Source organism: Protopterus annectens, chromosome 4.part0, assembly GCF_019279795.1.
Source record: "Protopterus annectens isolate FY-2018-M chromosome 4.part0, PAN1.0, whole genome shotgun sequence".
In the NCBI taxonomy this organism is placed as follows: domain Eukaryota; kingdom Metazoa; phylum Chordata; order Ceratodontiformes; family Protopteridae; genus Protopterus; species Protopterus annectens.
In genome coordinates, this window is record NC_056733.1 from 1687354659 (window position 1) to 1687368498 (window position 13840).

The following is a 13840-nucleotide window of genomic DNA, read 5'->3' on the forward strand; positions in this document are numbered from 1 at the left end:
TGGGAGCGGTGTCTGGTTAAGTAGCTTCTTCAGAGTCACATAGTTAGGCAATATATGAATATATCTCCTTGTTTGCTTGCAGATACATCATTATAACCCATCCCTGTGCTTCACAAATCATGCTGTTTCAACCTACCGCATTATGGCGGTAGGTTCATTGGCATACTTTTTTCATGCTGTTTCTGTCCTTAATGCACTTGACTTCATAGTCCTAATAATTGCTTTCTGCTTTTGTGAGTATTAATCTACATATAAAATTATATGATTGCTTATCTTGTTTATGAATTGGGCCCAGAGTATTTTCATATCTATAGCACTGAATTGGATTCACTAGTCAACATTCCAGCACATTTTCTGCTTCTGAAATATTTTATGACATTCAGGGACTGTTGTTTATCAGTCTGCCTCACTAACCAGCAAATAATTTGAGAGGTGAGCATAAGGCATATACCTATTACTGCTTTGTATTATAACCAACATCTGATACACCCACAGACCAGCATCTACAGAATAGAAATATAATAAAAGGCTGCCAAGGATATCAACCACCATAGCCCAATCCCAGTTCTTTCTAGTGCAATCTTACAAACAGTAACTGAGACACAGTCAAAACTAATAGTCCTACGCACACGCAATGTTTCCCAAGAGTGGCTAGTAATACTTAACATGTGCATGCACCGCCTTTCTAAGTTCTCTTTAGAAGCTGACACTAGGCAGATCAGTTCTGGTACCAAGTTCTCAGTTAATGAACATGGAGTTACCCATATTAAGTAATATATAACATACCAACCACAGCATTTTATAATCGAATAAATAAAAATACTTTACTTAATAGAAAATCAAGCAAATTAATATTTAAATACAGAGGCAAGTGATTGATTCCACTTGGGAAATAACAGAGGGTTGAACTGTATACGTCTGTATAAATCGATATAGATATAGATATAGATATAGATATAGATATAGATATAATAAAATATAATATAGGGACAAATTCACTAAAGACTACAATAAGTGCAGCTATCGTGTGCGGTGCGATAGTGCATAGCTCACACATGATAGCGTAGTACTTGGTATGACTCTTCACTTAGTGCAGAGCCACCAAACAAAGGTAAATGGAAGAATAAACTAACAAAAGACTAAGTAACTGAATTTCATGCTAATTAACAAATCCAACATGGTGGAGCTATTCATGAAGCTATAAAACAATCATGTACACTAAGAGTAGCCATTTGCCCTGAAAACCAGAACTCTTTGGATTACAGCCACAATTGCACTCAGAAAAAAAATATGTTGGTATTTGCTGCTGCCATTAGAAAGTCATATGTGCAGCAGACTGATGAAGAACTTTTTTATTCCTTGCTTAACTTAGTATAGACAGCATGACACACAAAATTATACAGCAAAGCTGGGTAAGCAGGGAAATAGTATAGTAAACACACAATCTTTTCTACCCTTTTCTGAGGCCCTAGGTAAGTGTGGGACCTCTTTGAAAAAAAAAAAACTGCTTAGTCATTTATGCAAGTAATTAAATGTCCCTAATGTGATGCACCTGCTCTGTGTATGGTAATGTTAGTAATACTGTATGACTGTGACGTTTGCAATGTCCATCTATGGGCTTTGCAAAATAATATGAATCAAATATTTTACTTTCTGTCACATATATGGAACCATAACTACATTAAAAATGTGCAATGGCCAGTGCACAGTCACTCATCATTGGGACAGGATGATGGTTGTGGAAAAATATATAAGGGCAAGTCTATCACCAAAGAAGTGAGTGTAATTATTATATTGTGTTGCCTGCTTGAAACTTCTGCAGTATACCCACTGGTGTCCTCCATCTCAGAACTAACATCAACATGCACAACAACTAAAATATTAAAACTCCATATTAGTACACACAAGTAAATACAGCCCCTTGAAAAAGTAAAGAAACTAAAAAGCAAGTACACCGGTCATGTAAGTAGGACAACAGCAGTGTGACTGAGTAGGACATTCCAGCATTAACCAAAGCAATGTGATTTGAAAAAGGTATTATACCGAAAGCGCTTATCCGGTTTATGAGCCAGTGTGCTTATTTTATTTTACTTTATCTTATCATCATATATTTTATTAAAGTTTTCAAGTTTCAAGTGATTTTATGTGGAATTGGTGGCAGAACCATTTGTTTTTGGAGTTTTATATTTTGATGTGCTCTGCCTTTGGTAATGCTACTTTCTTCTTTATCATGGTTGAAATACTTATCAATAGCTCCTAAAATTCCTCTAAAATTCCAGATATCTGGCATCTGTCCATTTCATAATTTCCTATAGCTCTGGAATTCCTTCAAAGCTTAGGAAAAAATCCGCAAAAGATCTCTCTCTCCTCTAAAAAATCCAATATAAATGGTGTTCTTTTACCACACATCTTCTTTTCCTTCTCCAACAATACCACCTCCCATACCATAACCACCTCCAAATAATTCCATAGTAGCCATAAATCTACACAAATCATAATATTGATATACCCATGCACAAATAACAACTCTGCCTCTGCACCATGGACCAAAGCAAAATCACTGGTGGACCTGGCACAAACTAATTACTGCAATAACTCCATTCGACAGCTAATCCAACTGGGTGGTTTATTCTATTCATATTATAGAAAACACACCATACACCAGACTAAACTCACTACATTATCACCGGACACACCTATCTCAGGAAGTCTTCTAGAATGACTACCACTATCTCAAACTATCTTCTACAATGTGCTGAATACACTACGCCAATCTGATCAATGCTACAAACTCTGACTCTGAGATCTAAATATTGACAACCCACACTTTTTACAAATAAAACAATCCACTACTTAAAAGCAAAACTAAATAGAATTAAAAACCCCTAAACTGCCTAATCCCAAAACTAAATGCTGTTATTTCTACCTACTCACAATCCAGGCCAACCCAGACCAAGGATCCAGGCCAAGGGGAATTACCATAAGGGTAACTATTGACAACAACCTCCAGTAAAATATAAATGACAACCAAAATTTGATAAATGTAAAACAAGAAAAATAAAACTATTAATAGAAAAAAGGCTTATAAAATATAACAAAATCAAATCTTCCCAAACAAAATTTATTGCTCAAACTCTCCTTTCTCTCCCCCCTGCCTCCCCATCTCCCATCTTTCCAACCAATACCAAACAAACCAACTTGAACAAACTTATATATGTTGTAAGTTTCATAGGTTTGTTACTGTTACCACTGAACCCATCACCATTGTAACAACCTATGGCTTGAGCTAACAAATTGAGCTACCAAATTTAATATCACAATCTGGATTAGTTCTAACAGCAAAAATATACAACCTACACCACCCCTCGCAAAAAAACTTTGCAGTAATATTTATATCCTTAGATCGTTCATCCAGCGACTCCTCATCCCTCATCCTCATAAATAAAATTTAGCCCAGAACTCTCCACCAGCTCTCGCAGGTAGTAGAGCATGGAACAAATTACCTCCTGACTCTCACTTCCCTCTCTCCTCTCTTTTAGTAATAAAAAAAAAAAATATAAATATACTTAACTACAACGGATAAAATTTGGCATGCATTCTGATTCCCTGACTATGTTTAGATCTCAGGTGACCTGGTGACCACTCTTGCTGTAATGTTTGTACCGTGTCTATTCACATCATACCCATGATACTATGGAATTTATTAATGTGTTGTGTGTAATTAATTGTGTCTGTAACTTTAACTCAGTTTGCTACTGTTTGAGCTTTTCTCCCCGGGCCTCCGCTGAAAATGGACATGAATCCAGTCGGATTATCCCGGTCAACAAATGTAAAATAAAATAAAATAAAAAAAAATAAAAGCATTTTATAAAAAAACAACTTACCTTTGCATCAAGTCAGTTGTTACACTAGAAACATGTTTTGCAACCAATTAGAAATATGCATCTCTATTGTTAAACAGTCTCCCTTACTATGATACATATTTCCTTGCTTACACAATTATCCTATAGACACAGTGAATATGTAAATGAGGTGAGGAAGGTGAACATTTTCACAATTTCAGTTTTTGGCATATTGAAAAAAGTTGCAAAAACTGATATAACACAAACACTTGGTAGAGAAAACCACTTTATATTGAAAAAAGTTCCCACCATTACTATCATGTGAGTTATTCACTGTAAACTGGTCTTGTGCAGCATTATTATGTCCATTGTTATATCCAAACTGATTTACAGCAACATGTTGTTTCCCCCATACATGGGAGGGGTGGAGGTCTGGGTAAGCAGTCCCAGACAAGTAAGTGCCATGATCCCTTTCTAGTTTTTTGAATTTTTCATAACTTAATTTTCTTCTCTTGCGAGTCAATGCTGGAAAAGATGCAAGCGTGATAGAACTGATAGCGGATGTAGTCATTATCAGCTAAAATCCGCTGTTCAATCTGTTGTGTTGCTGTGGACAGCTGTTCTATATATTCTTTATTTATTTATTTTTTTTAATTGTTTCTTGTTTTAGAAAGTTGTTATTATATATAAAAAAGTATTGTACTGTTAGATAGCAGTTGCTCTTTAAAGTTTTAAGAAAGTTAATTATGGATGTTACTTGATTGGTTGAGTCCACTATTTAACTGAATTGTAAGAAAAGGCAATTTATCTGAAGAAGTCTGAAATTAATAGGACAAAAGCACTTATCTGTTGTTCTGCTTTATTAAACGTTTTTTTGTATGAATAGCGTGAGGTGTGTTGCTATCTGCAGTTTCTCCTTGACATTCATTTTTATTTCTTGGCTTGAATGTTGCAAACATGGCTGGCAAGAAAGAGATGGTGTGCCATTTAGAGCTCAAAGGTGGGGTGTTGAAGAGTCCAGGATTATTGTGGCACTCCTTGTGCTACTAAAGGGAAATAAACTTGGTTAATGTTGCCTCCAGTGCAACTGGCATCTCACACACTGGAGAGCAATATGGTCACCACTACAGTGACATGAACAGGCACAAAGGAGATCTCTTTAGCTGATGGGAGGAGAGTTTAAAACTGCAAACATCCCTCAGTTGTGTAAGTATACTGACGCATAACTTCTCTAGGATATGATATTAGTTAGCCAGCCAACTCAGTATATCTATCTATATCTATATATATATATATCTATATATATATATATATATATATATATATATATATATATATATATATATATACATATATATATATTCTTTTTCTAGTGCAAATCTGCAACATAGAATACAGAAAACCATGAGGCACATCAGGAGAGACTAACTCAACTCAGAGTGGCTTGGGGTAAGCATGCATCTGTTCTGACTGTAAGGGCACAAAAGTATTCTCAGTCCATCACTGTATATCATCTTGAGCAGGCAGACAGGGAAAGCGATTGGGTAGATCATAAAAATACCCCCCAGTGGAATCAAAGATTTGCTGAGCCCCCACAACACCCTTCAAATACACAATTGATCTCAGCAAACCCAGAGCAAGTGTGGGAGATTTGAGTTGCTGGTAGGCCTGGTGTGAAGATGGGGTACTGGGAGCTGAGTCAATAAAAATGAGGTCTGATTGGACAGAAAAAAATGGACAGGCAGATAAACTTGCAAAGGGACAAGGAGAATGTAGAATTACAAGGCTACAGAAAAATTCTGATGTAGGTGCATCCAAGGGAAAAGAAACAGAAGTGGAAGTAAATGATGGTATACAGAGTAATGTCAAAAAGATAGGTTGGATGGGCATGAATCTGGGCATAACAGACTATTGAAATGAAGGACAGAAAACAGAAGGTAGAGGAAAAATGAGGAGAGTGCACATAAAATATAAAGGACGAACAAGAAGGCAGTCAAAGAAGAAATCCAGCAAAAGAAGAAAGCCCCATAGCCATGGCAGCAGAAGTAAGGCTAGAGATATGAGATGAAGAGCACTGTACCTTAAGCCTCAGGGGATTTAGATGTCCAGTAGTACCTCCCAGAGTGAATGCGCAGGCTGTACTGGTCAAAGAAGGTGGGAAGAGCAGTGGCAGAAAAATCAGACCAGAGTAAGAGGAGAACAATCCAGTAATGGGCAGCCTGCACATGCAGGTAGAGATGACAGAATAAATGAGAGATAATCCAAAGTAAAACGTGGATATACTCAGTAAATTCCATAGTATTCATGCAGTGGGTCATTGCTGTATAACAAAAGTGTTGAGAGACTAAAATCACAAAAGTAACTGGACAGAAGGGGCAAAATGATACCAAATGTTATGAATAGGATCTATAAGCATAGAACACTGTTCAAAGGTAATAATTATATTTTAAACATAGTGTGTTTCAGTATGGAGGCAAACTGATTTACAGGAGGAAACTTCCTGGCCTAGATTATACTGTGTATAGAGAAAAGGGACACAAATAGGCAGACAGTGGTGACATGGTCTTTCTTATAGTATACCATTTTTTATAATGTGTGTATTTTCATATAAAATTAGGTGCCTCATGGAAGCAGAGGGTGAAAGGGTGATAACCAAATGCAAAATGGGGAAAGTGGAGAAAGAAATAGCTATGGAAGCAGTCTTTGGCTTAAGTGCAGTGCATTAGAACAGAGTGAAATTGAGTACATGAAGCCGCCACAAAAGTAAAATCAAATGCAAAAGAAACAAGTAGTGATTAAGGGTAAGGGAACAAAAGACAGAAGCATGAGCAAACAATAGATAGGAAAGAATCAGGAAGAAGCTAAAAAAAAAAAAAAAAAATAAACAGAAGGAAAGAGCAAATAGAGAACTTGGAAAAAGGCACTCAGATCATAGGCTGAAGGGTGACACATTTAAGTCTTTGGGTGAGCACTGTGAAGGCTAAAGGACAGGAGGACCAACTTGTCGGGGAAACCCAGAATGGTAGAATGAACCATTCAAAGGCAGCAATGAGGAGGAGGAAATGGGAACAAAAGAAGTGATAACAGAAGAGAATTAACACAAAATGAAAGTGGTAATCAGGAACATGGGAGGAAGAGCTTCAAATCATATCAAAAGGGAAAAAAAGCATACAGCAGAATAAATAGCATTCAAGAGGCTATGGTAATCTGCTAGTGACAAAATTCAAGGTAAACAAGGGAGGGAGGAGATATCATGAGCCTACAGTACTCCAAGGGAGAATCAGACAGTAAAGTGTGGGGTGGAGGGCAAGCAGGGTGTTATTTACCTTTTCAGAAAAGGATTACATGACTAAATGATGCAGAAATGCAAGGAGGTGAGATGGTCATTTTGGCATGAAAAAGTAAATAGAATGATGTGGACATCAATGAGCCACTATACCAAAAATATGGATATAGAGAACTTTTACAGCAGATTCTTTGAGGAATGGGATTAGATAAAAAGGGATGGAGGGAAAATCATCACAGGGGACTTCAAAGAAACACTAGATTCCAAGAACGACAGGCTATCTAATGAAAGACAGTACAGCATAGTGATGAAAAGACTTATGAAAGAACATTAAACAAGCAGACTGTGAACAATTTATGTAGAGAAAGAAAAAAAGGAAGTACACATTTCTCAGAAACATCTTGTTCATCCTAGTAGACTGGACCAGATATTATGGGACTCTAAACAGGATGGAGGAGATATAAGTATATGAAATACATATGGGACCATTCAGAAATATGAATGACAATATGGGCAGAGAGGGAGAACAAGAGGATAGTTTGAGATGGAGATGGGCAAGTTACAAACTGAAAGATCAGGAAAGGAAGCAAAAATTACAAAATCTGATAGAGAAGGCAATGAAGGCGAACATGACAGACAAGATAGAAATGGGGAACTACTTGCAGAATGGAATCAAAGTAGCACTTGGGGTAAAAATTGTAAGAAAATATGGGTGGTAAAGGAGGGAAGATGATAAGGAGACAGCAAAACTTGACAAATAACTGAAAAAGAAACGAGGAATTATTGAAAACTGGTATACACACAGAAGCATTAAAGAGGCAGTAGTAAAAGCTGAACTAAAAAAAAGTTAACAATTGCAATGAAAGAAGTGCAGTGTTACAGAAACACTGGAAGGATTACTGGTGGATAACGGGGAGGAACTGGTGAAATATTGAGTTGGGAAGTATAAGGAAAGAAAAAGTGAGAAAAGAGTACCAAGCATTAAAGAAAAGAGTGGGAGATCACAAAGGAGGGCATAAGGGTTAAGGAAGAAATTAAATAACACTACCAACAAATATACCAGACACAGAAAAGGGAAAAGGAAAAAAAGGTCCATTAGGAGGTCACAGGCACAGAAGAGGGTTACCAGGCCGAAGGAATATATATATATATAGAGAGAGAAACTGAATGCAAAATTATGATGGAGGAGATCAAAGAGGCAATGATGGCAATGAAAGACAGAAGGTAGAGGGTCCAGATAGATATCTGGTACAGTTCTAGAAGTGTGGTGGAGGGGGCAATATGAATAGTTATGAAAGAGGCCTATGAAATGATGAGTAAACAGAGGGTAAAAGACACAATGAGAAGAAACAGAATTGTAGTGATACCTCATGAGACAGCAGACAGGGTGAAAGTAGGAGATTGCAGATCAGTCTTCTTAAGAAGCACAGTCACTAAAGTAATGGCAAAAGTGCTAACAAGGAGACCAGATGAGATTCTGTGGAGAATAATACAGGAGGGAATAATGACCTTGTTAAGGGAAGAATGCAAAATGAATTGGTGGGCCCTAATGTAGCTTATTGATAGGGAAAAATAGGCCATGATGGTCTGTTTTCAACTGCAAAAGGCTTTTATAACAGTCAGATGGGATTCCTTCCTGGAGATACTAGACAAAAGACATATCAGGGAAAACAATATATTCACTCCTAGTCCAGTACTTGGACACCTGTCAGTGGACCAGGATGAGAATGAACTACTAAAATTATAGAATGATTTGGAAGGGTGAATAGAGAAGGGAAAGGGGAGAAGTGCCTTTAAAAACAGTCTAAGACTGAGAAGGAAACCAGGGACAGGAGATTCCACACATACCCATGCAGGCCTTGGCATACAACCCACTCAGCGAGCAGGGAGTCAGGGGGAGACAAAACGGAAAGAGGGGAGAGGACAAATCGAATGATGTGCAAAATATAAAAGAATGAACGATGAGGCACTAAAGAGATATAGCAACATGGCTTGGATAATGGCAAATAAAGAGACATAAGGGAAGAACGAAAATAAATTTTCATAAGGAAGAAACAAATATAAATGGAAGAAAAAAGGGGATACAAATAGATAAAACAGTGGGAGTGGCAGAATAACAGACTGTAATTTCAAGAAGCTACAATAATTAATACAGGAATTTGGCTTATTACAAAATAAATGGTGGATATACAACACAAAGAGAAAGAAACAGCTGAAGAAAAATAAAAAAAATGAGAATCCCAGGAAAGGAAAACAAAAGACAGAAGAGAAAGAAGTTTCAATGGATGATATAGATACAACATGAACACGTTAAAACAGAATAATTTCTAAAGATCTGAGGGGAACAGTGTAAGAAGCCATGAAGAAAGAGATAAGAAAAGGGTAGGAGAAGGAAGAGAAGAGGCAGACCAGGAAAGCTGAATGGAGAAAGTCCTCAAGATAACATCAGATATGCAGAAAATACATGGCGAGGGGGGTTAGATATTAAGAGTGCTACTGGTAACTCTCACCAAAAAGATTAGATAAGGAGGTAAAGAAAATAGAATCAAGATTCTGGAGGTGCATAACAGAAGCAGCAGGCATGAAACATAAGTTGTGGTAGCATATTTGGGCATAAAAGACCTGGGCAGGGACACTGGAAATCTGGAAGAAGCTATATGGAAAAGAAAAAAAATCTTGGACATTTTGCATAAGGGGTATGGGGAATGAAGGGCAGGGTGGCAGGAAAAATTAATGCAGGATAAAAGGTCAATGGTTGCAGAGGTGAAGAATTTAATAGCCTGAAACTTGAAAATATAGGACAAGTGTCAGAAAGGAGAGCTGGACTAGAGATTTCTAGACATTGTAAGAAGAAGTATAAACCAGAAGAAAATAAAGGGAGTGGGAGAAAAAGCAAGGGAAGGCCACAAAATGTGATGATCTAGTACCAGTCAAAAAAGCAGATTTGGAAGGGGTAAATGTAATTAGAACAGAAATGGAAATTATTAAACCAGCTGTGGAAAATTGAAAGTGCACCATGGGATAAGATTGCACAGTTCACAATTGCAAATGGGTATATTAACATGTAACCCAATTCATATAGTTCTATTTGAGTTTTATCTACTGGATCAGGGGTTCGTACATTGGTGTCATACTCAGATTCACTGAGAAGTCCTGTCACAAGATTCTGTTAGATTTCTCCCCCACCCAACTGCATATTGCTAAGAACTTGTCTCTGTCTATCATGCCTTCAGCAGTTTTCAGGTTTTTTATGTGAATGCCAGGGTCTACTTTTCCATGATTCACAGGTCATATCATATGGTCTCCCAACATTTCAGAATATTAACTTTGCATCCTTTCATCCACATATGATGACTAGAGTTTATTTCTACAATTAAATCCCTGTCATCTTCTAATTTTCTCATACCTTCTCTAAGTTTATTTCTGTAAGTTTCAGGTCTAAGCTTAAAATGTTTGCTTGATACATACAATCCCAAGTAGTCTGTATCCATATCCAGTGGGCTGAAGTTGGACAATGCCCAACACAGCTATTATAACATTCATGATTTTACCATATGTGGAAGTTTTTTTTTTCTACCTTTTAACCAGTTATATTGCTGACCTTTTGAAATATTTTTCATAGCTCATCTTGTCTGTCTCCTTATTATTTTTGACTAAAAAAAGATACTTCACTATGCATATATATGCAAATTTTCTGACTTCAAGAAAATATATACTTTTGGTTGCTGAAGCCATTTTTCACTCTATATAAGTCCAGTTTACAATATATTCAACTGATACCACCAACAATATGAAGTGTAGGGCTATAAGCCTTAAGTCATTCACTTCAGGCTTCACTTTTTTATGTGAATGATAGGGTCTACTTTTTCATGATTCATAGGTCATATCATATGGTCTTCCATCATTTCAGAATATTAACTTGTCATCCTTTCACCCACCTATGATGGTTAGTGTTTATTTCAAGGAAATCACTGTCATTATCTTCTAATATTCGCATACTGTATTTAAGTTTTTTTTATAAGTTTCAGGTCTAAGTTTAAAATGTTTACAAAGAACACCCTTTACTTTCCTATAATCAAAAAGAGTTAGAATCAAACATCTTACTGATTGCATGCAGGGCTTTACCCATCAGCAGAGGAGATAAAACCTCACCCACTGTCCTCAGTCAATTTAGTGCTGACTACTGACAAATGCCAAAGCCATTCACTTTTAATATGGAATAAGTTATTTGCCACAGATATCATCTTCTTCTTCTGGAATGTCACCTTCTCTAGCATGATTTTGATAATGGATAATGATTTTCCTTTCCTGCTGATGCTGCTTTTCTCTTTGGTCTCAGTCCTTCTGATCAAAGCAGCTTCAACTTTTGTCAGAGCTCTGTTTCGTTCTACCATTACTCCTTCTCTTGTGCTATTTCCAAATGATGCTGAAAAGTCCTTTCCTTCCTTGTAGCTTTAAGTTGTTTCTGATTTTCTGTCTGTCTGTCTCTTTCTCTCCCTCTCTCTGCTCTCATTTCCTTTGCACCTCAGGTTCTTTCTTTCGTTTAAATGTTCTGATTTCCAGGCATTTGATCTCTAGCTTTAATCTCTTTAGTACAAGATGCGTTTTGAGATTACTTGGGATATAGTGTGTGCTCTTTTTATTGTTTGCTTGACACCTACAATCCCAACTAGTTTGTATCCATATCCAGTGGGCTGAAGCTCAACAGTGCCCAAGACGGCTATTATGTCATCCATGTTTTTCACCATATGTGGAAGTCCTTTTTATTTCCAACTTTTAACTACTTATACCACTGACATTGTGGAATATTTTTCAGAGCTCATCTTGTCTGTTTCCTTATTATTTTTGACTAAAAAAGATACTTCACGATGTATACATATGCAAATTTTATTTTCTGACTGCAAGAAAATATTCACTTTTGGTTGCTGAAACCATTTTACAGTCCATAAGTCCAGTTTATAATGTATTCAACTGATACCACAAACCATATGCATTGCAGGAGTATGGGCCTTAAATCCTTCACTTCAGGCTTCAGTTTCATATGTGAACATAGGGTCTACTTTTTCATGATTCACACCACTGAAAAACAAAGGATATAGACAAGGGCAGAATGGTCTCATGTTCTTGAGTCTACTTCTGCCTATGACTAATATCTAACATGCTCCAACATTATACTGTACAGCTACAGAACAAAGCTATACTTATTAGGTTAACAGGATTTCACCAGATCATTCTCAACCCAGTTTCTTCTACTGAAATCTTAGCAACAGAAAGTGACATCCTTGCAATTATTTTAAGTACAAACACACACACACACACACACACACACACACACACACACACACACACACACACACACACACACACACACACAATATTTTGTAGGAAATTATACTATCATCTAACCAGTATCAAAATTGTCATTACATAATGCCACTAGTTAGACCAATTCTGGCACTAATGTCTAAGTTAGGTAAACTCTTCCAAAGAGCAAAGAAATGTATTACATTATAATAACTTATAAATAATTAATATCTCTTTGAAACAGATGAATGCTGAAAGTTAAACTAATGTTGTGAGGTTACATTCATAAACTAATCAATACAGTATTACCCAAGTCTTCTGTGGCTGAATGCATGAAAAACATTTTATTTAATAAAAAATCATTTAAAAGAATAGAAATGTACAATTGAATATGCAGAGCAAATTATTCTTTGCACAAGGAAATCATTCAAGAAAAATATATCAATAAATTTGGCAACATATTAACTCTAAATATATAAAAGATAAAAGAAAAAAAGGAGAACAAACTAGACAAAACAAACCACTGGTCCACAGAGACTGTGACAGTGCTTAACAACTATAAACGCTCTGATGAAGTTTTATACTCAATAAAATGAAACCGCTAATTTACTGAACTTGGTTTACACATTTATTTTAAGTCTACAGTCATAAATTTACTTCTTTTGTGTTTTTAAGCACAGTTAGAGTCTCTGCGGACCAGCGGTTTGTTTCAACTCTAAATATAGCTCAGTAGTCTTATTCCTACCACTTCACGGAGAATGCAGCCTCCTAACTACCACTCTGAGTCACTAAAAACATTATGTAGCTGCAGATGACAGATAGGAAGATTAGTCAAGTTTGAGATTACCGAATCTGGGAATACAAACTGTGTTTTCTTTCTTTCATTCTTCTACAGTCCCTGTAAATGTCATTTTCTACTTCAAGGTTTAAAAATGTCATTTCCATAATCAAAAATAAAGAAATATAAAAGTACTGATTATTGTTTTTTTCTGCAAGTTAGAGGGAACTTAAATGCAAACAGCAGTCTACACAAAGAGGAGAAGAGCTGTTGTCTGAATTCCCTATACCTTGGAGATAGCACTTTTCAAACCAAAACAGACTTTTTTCTATCCCTAGCTGCAGAAAACACAGAGAGAGAGAGAGAGAGAGAGAGAGAGAGAGACAGCCATTCCAGCATAAGATGATGAAAGTTATGACAGGAAGCAGTGAATGTGAGAAGCTGTCTTTTGCTATGCACAATTGCATTAGCACTAAAAAAGAACAGTTATGCATTTAATAGGTCTAATAAAATATATAACGTTAGACATTTCTTCACTTAGGAAAATATATGTTTTTTAACAGCCATCATGGATATATTCAGTCTTTCACTGCTTTTATTAAGGGAGTTTTGTTTGTGTCTTTCGGCTTT